Here is a 14,000-nt window from a genome sequence, read left to right as displayed (position 1 = left end):
GCCCAGCTGCCTTTGCCCAGAGGGCCCGGCTCCCCGCAGCGGCTGGGACTGCGCCGTGCGTCGCCGTGGTGAGTCCAAGTGAAGCTTGGAGAGTTTGGTGGAAGTGGGGGGGCCTGTGGGGGGGCGGGGAGGGGCTTGGAGATGTGCCTCCGGGGGCGTGGGGTGCGGGTTGCCTTGGTACGGAGGAGCCGGTGTTTCTCGGGCCCACCCGCCTCCTCCCGCCCTGGCAGAAGCCGTCGGAGAAGAGAGCGGAAGAGGCGTCGCGAGGGACTATTTAACAAATTGAGGTTATTGACATATTCCTCTAATACAAAATAAAGAAATGCCTTAAATGCCAGAATTTTTCACAGATCAGAAAATCTCATCACTGGGCACAGAAGTACAGAGCAATGAGGATGTGAGAGCTCATAAAATACTTATGAGGGAAAATGTTATCAGGCTACTGCTCTCTTCATTGTCAAACAATTCAACCACGTATTGTGAGATTTAAATCTTCCCCTGCAATGAGTGCATGAAACCAATTCAATTTCGTTTTACTTTTACTCATTCCCTCCACATTTACATTCCAAGGCAGTATAAAATTAAAGGAAGCTAGTTTACACATCTTTGAATACTTAACAGTGGTGTTAAAGCATTTACAGTTAACTGAAAATAACTGCATAGAATGAAAAAAAGAGTAATCGACCAGGCAGTTATGCAGTAAGAATAAAAGAAAACCCAGAGCAGGGATGAACACTTACAAAAAGGTCAATGCCTATGAATACACAGAATCAACTGGGTTGGAAAAGACCTCTGAGATCATCAAGTCCAACCCTTGATCCAACCCCGCCGTGGTTCCCAGGCCATGGCACTGATGCCACATCCAGTCTCATCTTAAAAACCTCCAGGGATGGTGAATCCACCACCTCCCTGGGTTATGGGCTGGTTATGTATTCTTAGATTTCATCCCAAACAAGTGGCAAAAGACACCAAAAAAGCTTGATAAAACTCATCAAAAGGGAAGACTTAACAATTACTGTGGAGCCTAAATAGAGGAGAGGATTTTGCAAATGAATTAGATTCTGCAGTGGTCCCTTTCCTTCAAAATGATCTATTTTACTTTTACACTATGGAGCTCTCTCATTTATTTCCGGAGTCCATTTCTCCCCCTCTTTTCCTAAGGTGTGGCTATGTTGTGAATAATTGATGCTTCTGCGTAGAAAAAAATTTTCTTTATCATGTTGCAGAGTTTGGACTTCACCAACCCATTAACTCAAAATAAACTCCTAAGTATTCTACTGTCTGATCAGTGTCTGCAGTGACATTTATCAGATTTACACAATCTCTATATTGTGTCTGTGTCTATATTGTGTCTATATTTAGACACAGCTAAAATGACTGTTAGAAGTGTCCCTTGACATGTGTTCAAATCCAAACCACAGGTATTAAAATTCACTTGAAAAAAAAAAAAAACAACAACAAAAAAAGACAATTTAAGCATTTTCTGGTTCCAGGACATACAACAGAAAAGACATCACTATTTACTCAAATGTAAATAACAGGCACCGCGACCCGTCTGTAGCCAGGGTCTGGGCGTGTGCCCACGCTGGAGCCCCCTGTAAGCAGGGCGGCAGCCTGTTTGGCTGTTGAATGGTTTAGGATACAGGAATCTCTTCCCTGAGGTTAAAAAGCCTTTTAATACATGGTATGTTCTCTGTGTGTTAGTACTTCTCTGCTACAATCAAGTTACCTTTCAAACTCTTTTTTGATAAGCTTAGCAAATTGCATTCATTCTGTCCTTCACAGTAGGGCTTTTTTTCAAGCATTCAGATAATCTTTGTGGCTTTCTTCTTACACCACCTTCATTTCTTCCACTGTTAGAAACACTTGACACCTGACTTGTAAGCAATATTCTAGTACTGGCTTCATTAAAAAAATTGCCTTTCTATTCCTACACACTGCCTTCCTGAATAGATTTTAAAAGTCTTCTTAATCCTGTTTACCTCACACACACAACACACACAACAGTGTGTTGACTCAGTTGTTCAACATGATTTATAAGCACTTTTCAAAGTTGCTGTTTTCAAGGATACTGTCCTCCCCTCCATACTTAAAAATTTTATTTTTTAGACATACAGCTCTTCATGTGAATTTATTAAAACAGAAGCTAACTGCACAGGTTTATTCTCTTTACCAAACTATCCATGTTACTCTGTGTGACTTCAGCATCATTATCTGTCCTGCTGTCAAATTTCTGTGTCATCTGCATATTTTGTCCATGGTGATTTTATATTTAAATACAGGGGATGCATAAAACTGGCATCACTTTTCTTTGAGTGCTTTCCTTTGGAAGACACAATTTTAAACAGCCTCACTGGCTGATTATTTCTCACTGGCATTATTTTTCTAACCCATCAGTTCCAGACTGTATGTGCTACAGTGCCAGCTATTTTAAATGAGCAGTAGCATATTGAGCTCGCTGGATTAACAAGCTAACAGTTAAAGCATATGATATCTCCACAGTAGGATTACATCTGTAATCTCTCAGAGAGTTAAATTAGGCCTATTTTCTATAAATTAATTGTATTAATTTAATTCTTTCTCACTGAAATTGTTTGCCTTTTTCCTCTATTTCACCTGGATCATATCAAGTTAACAGGCCCTTTAACTACGAGTCCTTCAAAAATACTCCTAAATTATTCACAGGTTTCATGCTTCTGTAATTTCCTAAGCATTCCAAAATTCATGTCAAAAGCTGGTTAGTGTGTGTGAAGTGCCTCAGCCAAATGTGGGGTTTTTTAAGGACTTTCAGGTGTGAATGATCCCAACTTGATCATTTGAAAAAAAAATTATTCCAGGAAAATAGGTGCCATCTGTGTCCCTGAGGGGCTGTGTGACTCACTGCTAGAGGGACCTGAGTATGCCCTGTATCACTGAGGGAGAGGTGGGTGTTCTCTTTGTCTCTGAGGGGGAAGAAGGTGCCCGGGGGGCTATGTGAGTGTCTCCTGTGTCCCTTTAGGGGCTGTGAGGGACACAGGGTGAAAAGGGTGCTCTGAAGGGTCACTGAGGGGCTCTAAGGGTGCCCTGAGGGAGACCAGATGGGGCGGGGCAGTCGCTGAGGCTGCGCTGCGTTTCCCGCCCTCCCCTCAGCCCCCTCAGCCCCCTCAGCCCCCTCAGCCCCCTCAGCCCCCTCAGCCGCAGTGTCCCGCCACTCCCCGGTCCGTGAGGCGGGCGCAGGTAAAAGGCGCTTTGGAGAAGCTCGATAAAAGGTTGTGGATTCGCCCTAGAGAAGATTTTGGGCTGTTAAAGACGTAATACAGTGTTGAGCAGCAGCGTCAGAAGGGCAGCACGGTCTTTCAGTGGAGTTATTGAGGAAGAAGCTTCTTGAAGTCCGTCACCCTTGGTGAGGTAAGACAAAGGGGACTAAGAGTTTCAGAGAGGTAAAGCTGAGGGAACTTGGAAAGCACATGCAGGGGATGTTTTGAGGGAAGATGTCAGGTAAAGTGTGAGGGACAGACTGAAAATCTTGGAGGGAAAAGCTGAGTAGGGGACATTTTGGGGGTTGAAATATGTGGTGTCCTGAGTGTCACTGAGGAGTTTTGAGGGTTACAAGAGAAGGAGGCTGGTGCCCCCTGTATCACTGATGGGAAGGAGGATGTGCTATGTGTCCCTGAGGGGAAGGCAGGTTTCCTGCATGTTGCTGAGGGGGGAGGCAGGTGCCCGATGCGTCCCTGAGGATCTCTGAGGGAGAAGAGGGTGCCCTGAGGGCTACGCTGGTGTCTTCTGTGTCCCTTTAGGGGCTGTGAGGGACACAGGGCAAAAAGGGTGCTCTGAAGGGTCACCGAGGATCCCTGAGGGTGCCCTGAGGGAGACCAGACGAGACGGGGCAGGGCGGGTCGGTCACCGAGGCTGCGCTGCTTTTCCCGCCCTCCCCTCAGCCCCCTCAGCCGCAGTGTCCTGCTACTCCCCGGTCCGTGAGGCGGGCGCAGGTGAAAGGCGCTTTAAAGGTTGTGGAGTCGCACTAAGGCAGATTTTGAGCTGTTACAGAGGTAATACAGAGTGTTGGGCAGCAGGGTGTTTCAGTAGAGTTATTGAGGGAAAAGCTTCTTGAAGTCCGTCACCCTTGGTGAGGTAACACAAATGGGACTAAGAGTTTCAGAGAGGTAAAGCTGAGGGAACTTGGAAAACACATGCAGGGGATGTTTTGAGGGAAGATGTCAGGTAAAGTGTGAGGGACAGACTGAAAATCTTGGAGGGAAAAGCTGAGTAGGGGACATTTTGGGGGTTGAAATATGTGGTGTCCTGAGTGTCACTGAGGGGTTTTGAGGGTCACAAGAGAAGGAGGCTGGTGCCCCCTGTATCACTGAGGGAAAGGAGGAGGTCCTGTGTGTCACTGAGGGGGAGGCAGGTGCCCTGTGTGTCGCTGAGGGTCCATGAGGGTCACGGGGGAGGAACTGGGTGCCCCAAGTGTCACTGAGAGGCTTTGAGGGTCAGTGAGGAAGAGGTGGGTGTCCGGTACATCACTGAGGGGAAAGTGGGTGCCTCGTGTGTTGCTGAGGGTTCTGGGAGGGTCACTGTGGGTGAAGAGGGTTCCCTGAGGGGCTGTGAAGGTCGCTGAGGGGAAAGCAGGTGCCTCGTTTGTTGCTGAGGATCACTGAGAGGCAACTGGGTGCCTTGAGTACCGGTGAGGAACTTTGAGAGTCACTGAGGGAGAGGTGTGTGTTCTCTGTGTCCCTGAGGGGAAGGCAGGTTTCCTGCATGTTGCTGAGGGGGGAGGCAGGTGCCCGGTGTGTCCCTGAGGATCTCTGAGAGTGAAGAGGGTGCCCTGAGGGGTGAGTGTCTCCTGTGTCCCTTTAGGTGCTGTGAGGGACACAGAGCGAAAAAGGTGCTCTGGAGGGTCACCGAGGGGCCCTGAGGGTGCCCTGAGGGAGACGAGACGGGGTGGGGCAGAGCAAGGGCGGGTTGGTCGCTGCTGCTGCGCTGCTTTTCCGGCCCTCCCCTCAGCCGCAGTGTCCCGCTCCTCCCCCGGTCTGTGGGACGGGAGCAGTTGAAAGGCGCTTTAGAGAAGCCCGATGAAAGGTTGTGGAGTCGCCCTAGAGAAGATTTTGGGCTGTTACAGAGGTAGGGGTTGTTGAGCAGCAGGGGCAGCAGGGTGTTTCAGTGGAGTTACTGAGGAAAAAGCTTCTTGAAGTCCGTCACCCTTGGTGAGGTAACACAGAGGGGACTGAGAGTTTCAGAGAGGTAAAGCTGAGGGAACTTGGAAAGCACATGCAGGGGATGTCTTGAGGGAAGATGTCAGGTAAAGTGTGAGTGAGGTGAAGTGTGAGTAAGGTGGTGAATAAGGCACAAACGCTGCCGGTGACACAATCAAGTGCCAGGGCAGAATTAAGGTTTATTACAAAACAATTTGGTTTAAATACAGCACTTAAACATGTCACATGATCTTCCAAACAATGACAATCAAGTATTGATTGAGCATGCGTGAGAAGGTGGAAAACTACAACTCCCATAATTCCTTGCCACATCTCCCCTTCTCTAAATAATTAACAAGTTGTAAAACAATACATTTTTTAAACATCCTTAATGTAACCAATCTTATCTTAACTGTTTATAAAAACCAGGGCCTATCATCACAAGGCCTTTATTGAGCTGTTTACAACTTTATTGGTTTGTGCAATATTCAAGCAACCTTGAATTAGCCAGGGTTTGTAGATGTGTAGAATCTTTTATCTGAGGGTAATTTTGTGTGATTGGGTAAAGGCATCATCTTTATTTGAAAGGGAAATGTGCTGGGTTGTAGATGTTGTGTTTGAAGTAGTGTTGTTTGAGGTAGTGTTGTTGAATGAGTTTAAGATATCTTCCTGTAAAGTGTATTTGCATTCACACACACATACATATCTCCACTCAACTTTCTCATTCACATTCCGATGGCCACTGTTTCATTCTCTCCTAACACATGCATTCTTAAACCCTTTATTGTGTTTGAATCATGGAGTTTTGGGTTTGTATTGGTTACTGTGTGTTTCTTTTGGTTCTGTTTGTTTATTGCTTCTTTGTGATTGTTCCTGTTTTGAAGAAGTATTAATGTAGATTTACACATATAGGGACCAGACCCATATCTCTTTCCCTCCCTTTTTTGTGTTTTTATAGCATGTTTCTCAATGTGTGGTGTGTTCCTTTTACTATTGTTGGTTATGTTTCTTCAAATCCAATTTCTTCACTCATTTTTTCTGGTGATTGTTTCTGTTTTGAGGGAGGGCTAATATAAGGCCTGACACATTTAGAAGAGATCCTTTGTAATTTGGTACCCTTGGATACACAGGCATATATCCTCCCTCAAGTTCTGAGATCTACTGGTCCTGACCATTGTCTAGATATTAGATTTTTAATCATAACTGGTGCTTTGGAAGATGAAAGTATTTGAGTTTTTGGTATTCATTTTGAGTATTTGGTATTCATACCTGCTATGGTTTGTATCATCACAGTTTAAGAAATTTAGAACATATGATGCTTTCCATAAGCGTTCCTGGGGGCTATATACCAACTCCCCTCTTTTTTGCCTTTGAAGCATTTCTTTTAGTGGGCAGTGTGCTCTTTTTACAATTGTTCTGTGGGTGAGTGCGGCATGTTTGTGGAATGGAATATCTTCTGATTTGTGAGATGTGTTTTAGCTTTTGTTGAATAACATACAGGATCATTGTTTGTGTTTATGTTTTTTGGAATGTCTAAAATTGCAAAACAAATTAGTATTTGGTAGTATCTTTTGCCTTTTTCTAGTGTGTGTTGTATTATTCTATCTGGAATGTGTGTGAATGGATGTGTCTTATGTAAGAGTTAGATTTTGTGTGATTAACAAGGAATTATGTGGTGTGTATTTTTCTAGGTAAATGAGGGTTAGTGAAATCTCGAAGGAAGGAGGCTTCGAGATGTGAAAGTAGCATAGCATGACTCAATTATAACATTCATAGGTTAATTACAAAACAATTTAAATGTCTTGCATATATGAGTAAGTTGTAAAACTTACATAGAGTCCCGGTCCACGGTTTGTACCTTATTGTTCCGTTGTCTTCTTTAGTTTGTCCAGATGTAGATGGTCTTAGTGTCACATTTCCTTACTACATCTTTCGTTGTGTAGTTTTCTTTGTATTGGAGATTCCATTGTTGGTCCTGTTAAATTTTTTTTTTGAATGTTTTACAGTTCCCATTTCTTAATAATATCAGTGAGAGCAACTGTAACCAGGTTTAATTCAGTCTCTCAGGTAGTTGCAATTTACAAGCAGCTATTTTGCACTCTTGTTGACATTATGTATGTTCTTCTGTGATTGCAAAATGTTTTGAGAATGTTTGAATGTAACAAATATGGGGATGTTTAAGATTCTATACTTATTATTTGAATAACATTGTTATGATAATTGCATGTATGTGGATGTATTTGAGAATTTAATAACTTCTAATAACTTTTATTTTTAATAATTCAAATAAAGCTACTGGGAAATTAATGAAAAAATAGGGAAAAAATTTTTAAAGCTGTAGTGTTTTGGTTTTGTGGAAATAAACTTAATTGTTTTTGGTTAAAATTACACCAATTTACATGGTGAAAGGCAATAGCAAGAGCTTTTAGGCAACAAAGAGAATTTTTCTCTCTCTTTACACTAAGAAGGTTTCAAATCTTCTTTTTCATCTTGAGTCCAGCAATTGATTGGTAATCAGCATGCAATCTATGCTGAAACAATCTGTGGGTAAATTTATTTAATTCAAATTTATCTCCCTAGTAAATTGCTTATATCGCTCCAGTTTTTATAATACGTGTAGCAATTTTGTTTACTAATTGATAAAAGGTTTATCTTGCATTCTTTAGTATAGCTAGAAGAATATGAAACTGCTAAACCTAATGAAAGTTTTGTATCAGCCAGTTTTATATTTAAAAAATATGAATTAATGAATATATTGGGCTTTAAAATGGTGAGATGCTAAATTTTATTCCATGTGTAAATGTTTTTAAACTATTTTCTACCCTTTATTTCTATTGTTAAGAAAACAATTTACAGTACTTTTAAGAAAACTGATTTGAAAACAAAAAAGAAAAAACCACAAATGTTAGAAATAAAATTTATATTTTCTTGAAAATGTAAAATGCAGTGCTATGAGTGAATAATTAATAAAGTTTTAGTTCGCTATGTTTTGCTTTCTTTTTCCCATATTATGTAAGAAAGGAGATTTTGAGTGAGAGATGAGAGGGGTTTGCTTGTCGTTTTCCTCACCAAAAGGCAAGTCATTTGTTTGTTTAGCCAAAGAGTTAGTAGGAAAGTTTTTATAGGAACAGGAATAGTGGGAGAAGATGACAAAATCTAATTCCACCCAGTTGTTAAGCAGTAAACCATTGTTATGTTTGAGGGGCAACACATTATTTCTTGTTTTACAAAGGCAATTATGCAAGAAGTGTTTTTTATCCTTTTCTTTAACTAAAAAGTCATTTGCAAAATCTTGGTTTTCAAAACTTCTAATCTTTTTGCACTCTGAGACAGGGGTAAAAAGTATGAAAATCCATTTTTCTCTACTTAGAGAGATTGATAGATTAGTGAAGGGGTTTTTGTACGTAGCAAGGCTGTGTTTATATGGTTTTCTAGTGTTGTGTGTAAATGCATCACCTCTGTTTTAAGGAAAGGCCACTGTATCACGGATTTAGGGCGATTTGTTTCTTGGGCCACTTGTGGGTTTAGCTGCAGTGAAACTGCCTTTGGGAAAAATCCACTGTTAATTGACTTCCTCTTTGACTGAGGCAGCCTCTGTTCTACAGAATGAGTGATTTCAGTGGGTCCAATGAAAACAGGGTTAATGTCTGGGCTATTGCTGGTTATGATGTCTCTGTTTTGTTTCGGGGGTGCTAGTTTAAGAAAACTTGTTAAACAGGTTTGGATGTTTTTTAAGAGCCATTGTGAGGTTACATCTGTTCTGTTGTTAAAATGTTTGATACTGCTGTCTTTGCCTGCCATTCTAATTGCTTAATTTGAGTATAGGCAAATTTATGCATGTTTGTGTTTTGAATGGATTTGGAGGTGTGTATTGCTGTATGTTGCAGCCTTGTGAGGCATCTTTGGGCTTGTGTTGTATGAGGGATTTGTTTGTTTTGCTTTATCAAGGCTTTTGCAGTGACTGTGTGTAAAGGTTTATGTGTTTCTGCAGTTGAAATTGTAATTGGTTGTTTCTTTGCTACTTGTTTAGGTTTGGCTTTCCATGTTGTGTATGGCATACTGTCTAACAGCATTTTAAAATAGTGAGAAGTAAATACTCGATTCAGGGTCCCTCCTAGTATTTCTATTCTTCCCTCCTGTAACACAAAAGAACCTTTTATAATAGTAGATAATTTGTCAATTAGTAAAGTTGTCCTTTTGTGACTTAGTAAGTTAAATATGGTAGCTGATAGTTGTATGTCTGCTGTATTTTGCAATGTTACCTTTAGATTGTTGGTTGTGTCAGTAGGTGGACTGTGTTGTTCCAGCCGAAATTCTCGCAGCATAAAATAAACAGCTGCTATTGTTAGCAACATAGCCAATATATATATTGTCCATTTTAACATTGGTAGCTTTGACTTCACTGATGGTCTCGGCTTGGGCAGGAATATGTTTTGTGTGCTTTCCCAGTCTGTATTCTCTTCTTCGAGCTGAAGTAGTACCTGTAGCCTGTTCTTCCTCTTCTGCAGGATCCAAAACTGCTTGTCTTCTTTCTGGTTCTCTCGTCTCGCTGAGTTCGGTTTGCCACAGCTCGGCTAAGATTTCAAGGGTGTCAATTTCTAATCTTCCTCCTCCATCAGGCTGTCTTAGGCATAGAAGCTGTTCTGAGGCTGGTGAGGGCTGTGGGTTGGTTTCTTGGTAGGAGTGCCACGGTGGTGTTTTAACTGTTGTGCATTTGTTGTCTGTTGGTTGAACTGGTGGTGACGGAAGAGGCACTTTAACTTGCACCTCATGACAGGAGAAAGCTGGCTGTGTCCATTGTTCTACAGAAGTCTCACGGCCACTGCGCAGCCAAAGACAGTTACTGGACCCCCCTGACCCCAAACAGCAGTCCATCCGTTGCCCGCTCGTCGCAACCCCTGCAGCTGACGCTGCTGCTGGTGCCCTAACCCAAGTGAAGTTTGGAGGGATTTGTGGAGGTGGGGGGGCCTGTGCGTGGGTAGTGGCTTGGAGATCTCCCTCTGGGGGTGTACGGATGTTTTCCTTCTTGGGGAGGAGCTGGTATTTCTGAGGATAAACTGTGTCCTCCTGCTTTGGCAGAAGCGAGGAAGAAGAAAGAAGAGACTGGAGTGGACTGGCGAGGCAAGAGCAAAGATGAAGAGCAGCAGCATCGAGCTCAAGAGTGGACCGGCGAGGCAAGAGCCAAGAAGAAGAGCAACAGCGTGGAACTCAAGAGGGGGCGGGAGAAAGGCCCTCTGGGCAAAGGCCCCTCCCTGGCATCCCCGGGGCAGGGATCCCTAAGAGTCCGGCGGGCAGCTTCCGGCTGCGCCGGCCGGCTTGGCGCTGGGCGACCTCCCTGTAAGCAGGGCCAGGTCCTTTGCTTTGCTTGGCGTTGGCCTTTTGCCATCGCGCTCCTGTGGCTGCCCGGAGAGAGAGGCAACCGCCCTGTAAGGAGGGCGAGAGTGCCCGCCTCCGCGCCCGAGGGGGGAAACGGAGCTCTCCCGGACCCCCAGCCCGCCCGCCCTGTAAGCAGGGCAGGGCTTTTTCCCCTTGGCACCTTTGGTGCCTGCTGGCGGCCCCTGGCCAGAGTGACCCCCCGTAGTCGGGGTGCGTCACAGCCCGTGTCCCTTGCCCCTCAGCGCGCTGAGGCCCTTCTGGCCCGTGCGCAGCCCGGGGGCAAGCCCGAGGCTCTCCTGTCCTGCTCGGCGGCAGGGCCGGCTCCCCACGGCTCGGCGCACAGAGCTTGCTCCCTCTTCTGGGACGTTCCCCCATTGTGTGCTTGTCTTGTCGGTGTGAGTGAGCGAGCGAGCTGGTCCCTCCTGTAGCCCCCGTAGAGATGTAGGCAGCGTAGCTTAGACTTCCCAGGAGGGAAAGAGGGGCTCTGCGCGCCAACCTGTGGGGAGCCAGCCCCGCCGGCGAGCAGGAGAGGAGAGCCTCAGGCTTGCCCCCGGGCTGCGCACGGGCCAGAAGGGCCTCAGCGTGCTGAGGGGCTTGCCCCTTGTTCCCGAGGACGGAGCGAAGCCCGTTAGTGGCGGCGCGGGCACCGCCACCCGCGCCGCGGGGCTGCCCGTCCTGCTGGCGACGTGCCAGCGTGGGCCTCCCCCCGTCCTCGGGGCTGGGGGCCCTGTCCCCGGCGGCCTTAGGCCGCGAGGCCGTTGTTGGGAGTGCCGGGCCTCGGGGGGGGCGGCCCCCTAAGTGGGGCTTTGTGCGTCCCCCCTGCTCGGCGGGCGGTTGGAGGGACCCCCTGTAATCAGGCGGGTGTCCCGCGGGGTCCCCCGGCCTCTCACAGGCGTGGGGCTGGGCGTGTGCCCTCCCTGCCCTCGGGGCCCAGCTCAGGGCCTTAGGCCACGAGCCCCAGTGCCTGGCCCTTGAGCCAGGTACTTGATGCTGCGGGGGAAGGCCGAGCTCCGTGGCTCCCTGGGCGTGGACCCGCCTGTAAGCAGGGGTCCGGGTCTGGGAGCCTTTGCGCTCCCTCAGCTGGCAGCCTGTGCGGGGCGACCGCCCCGTTAGCGGGGAGCGGGTCAGGTGCCCCCCGAAGCGGAGAGAAGGAGCCTCCGCAGGCCTTTGGGCCCAGGGCCCCCCTGTAAGTCGGGGCCAGTGCCCTGGTGTCCCAGGCGCTTTGTGGTCCAGGCAGCGGCCGGAGCCCCCTGTAAGCAGGGCGGCAGCCTCTTTGGCCGCTGCTTCGCATGCCCAGCTGCCTTTGCCCAGAGGGCCCGGCTCCCCGCAGCGGCTGGGACTGCGCCGTGCGTCGCCGTGGTGAGTCCAAGTGAAGCTTGGAGAGTTTGGTGGAAGTGGGGGGGCCTGTGGGGGGGGCGGGGAGGGGCTTGGAGATGTGCCTCCGGGGGCGTGGGGTGCGGGTTGCCTTGGTACGGAGGAGCGGGTGTTTCTCGGGCCCACCCGCCTCCTCCCGCCCTGGCAGAAGCCGTCGGAGAAGAGAGCGGAAGAGGCGTCGCGAGGGAGGGACGGCAGCGCCGACGCGGGAAGACGCCACGGTGAGAGCAGCTGAAGTTGGGGGGTGGTGTGGAGGTGTGGGGGTCCTGCGAGTGGGCGGGCGGGTGGTGGCCGGGGCAGCTGCCTCTGGGTCCTGCTTTCCTTCGGTGCGAGGACTCGGAGCTTCTGAGTCCGAGCTGCGTCCTCCTGCCTTGGCAGGAGCCCTCCGAGAAGAAAGCGGAGCCGTGGAGCGGGACGGCGAGGCAAGAGCCAGGAAGAAGAGCGTCGGCTTCGTGCTCAAGAGGGGGCGGGAGAAAGGCCCTCTGGGCAAAGGCCCCTCCCTGGCATCCCCGGGGCAGGGATCCCTAAGAGTCCGGCGGGCAGCTTCCGGCTGCGCCGGCCGGCTTGGCGCTGGGCGACCTCCCTGTAAGCAGGGCCAGGTCCTTTGCTTTGCTTGGCGTTGGCCTTTTGCCATCGCGCTCCTGTGGCTGCCCGGAGAGAGAGGCAACCGCCCTGTAAGGAGGGCGAGAGTGCCCGCCTCCGCGCCCGAGGGGGGAAACGGAGCTCTCCCGGACCCCCAGCCCGCCCGCCCTGTAAGCAGGGCAGGGCTTTTTCCCCTTGGCACCTTTGGTGCCTGCTGGCGGCCCCTGGCCAGAGTGACCCCCCGTAGTCGGGGTGCGTCACAGCCCGTGTCCCTTGCCCCTCAGCGCGCTGAGGCCCTTCTGGCCCGTGCGCAGCCCGGGGGCAAGCCCGAGGCTCTCCTGTCCTGCTCGGCGGCAGGGCCGGCTCCCCACGGCTCGGCGCACAGAGCTTGCTCCCTCTTCTGGGACGTTCCCCCATTGTGTGCTTGTCTTGTCGGTGTGAGTGAGCGAGCGAGCTGGTCCCTCCTGTAGCCCCCGTAGAGATGTAGGCAGCGTAGCTTAGACTTCCCAGGAGGGAAAGAGGGGCTCTGCGCGCCAACCTGTGGGGAGCCAGCCCCGCCGGCGAGCAGGAGAGGAGAGCCTCAGGCTTGCCCCCGGGCTGCGCACGGGCCAGAAGGGCCTCAGCGTGCTGAGGGGCTTGCCCCTTGTTCCCGAGGACGGAGCGAAGCCCGTTAGTGGCGGCGCGGGCACCGCCACCCGCGCCGCGGGGCTGCCCGTCCTGCTGGCGACGTGCCAGCGTGGGCCTCCCCCCGTCCTCGGGGCTGGGGGCCCTGTCCCCGGCGGCCTTAGGCCGCGAGGCCGTTGTTGGGAGTGCCGGGCCTCGGGGGGGGCGGCCCCCTAAGTGGGGCTTTGTGCGTCCCCCCTGCTCGGCGGGCGGTTGGAGGGACCCCCTGTAATCAGGCGGGTGTCCCGCGGGGTCCCCCGGCCTCTCACAGGCGTGGGGCTGGGCGTGTGCCCTCCCTGCCCTCGGGGCCCAGCTCAGGGCCTTAGGCCACGAGCCCCAGTGCCTGGCCCTTGAGCCAGGTACTTGATGCTGCGGGGGAAGGCCGAGCTCCGTGGCTCCCTGGGCGTGGACCCGCCTGTAAGCAGGGGTCCGGGTCTGGGAGCCTTTGCGCTCCCTCAGCTGGCAGCCTGTGCGGGGCGACCGCCCCGTTAGCGGGGAGCGGGTCAGGTGCCCCCCGAAGCGGAGAGAAGGAGCCTCCGCAGGCCTTTGGGCCCAGGGCCCCCCTGTAAGTCGGGGCCAGTGCCCTGGTGTCCCAGGCGCTTTGTGGTCCAGGCAGCGGCCGGAGCCCCCTGTAAGCAGGGCGGCAGCCTCTTTGGCCGCTGCTTCGCATGCCCAGCTGCCTTTGCCCAGAGGGCCCGGCTCCCCGCAGCGGCTGGGACTGCGCCGTGCGTCGCCGTGGTGAGTCCAAGTGAAGCTTGGAGAGTTTGGTGGAAGTGGGGGGGCCTGTGGGGGGGGCGGGGAGGGGCTTGGAGATGTGCCTCCGGGGGCGTGGGG

The sequence above is a fragment of the Pseudopipra pipra genome, chromosome 9, assembly GCF_036250125.1.
Source record: "Pseudopipra pipra isolate bDixPip1 chromosome 9, bDixPip1.hap1, whole genome shotgun sequence".
NCBI classification, from domain to species: Eukaryota; Metazoa; Chordata; class Aves; order Passeriformes; family Pipridae; genus Pseudopipra; species Pseudopipra pipra.
The sequence above is the reverse complement of the archived record's forward strand: the minus strand, read 5'-3'. Positions refer to the sequence as shown.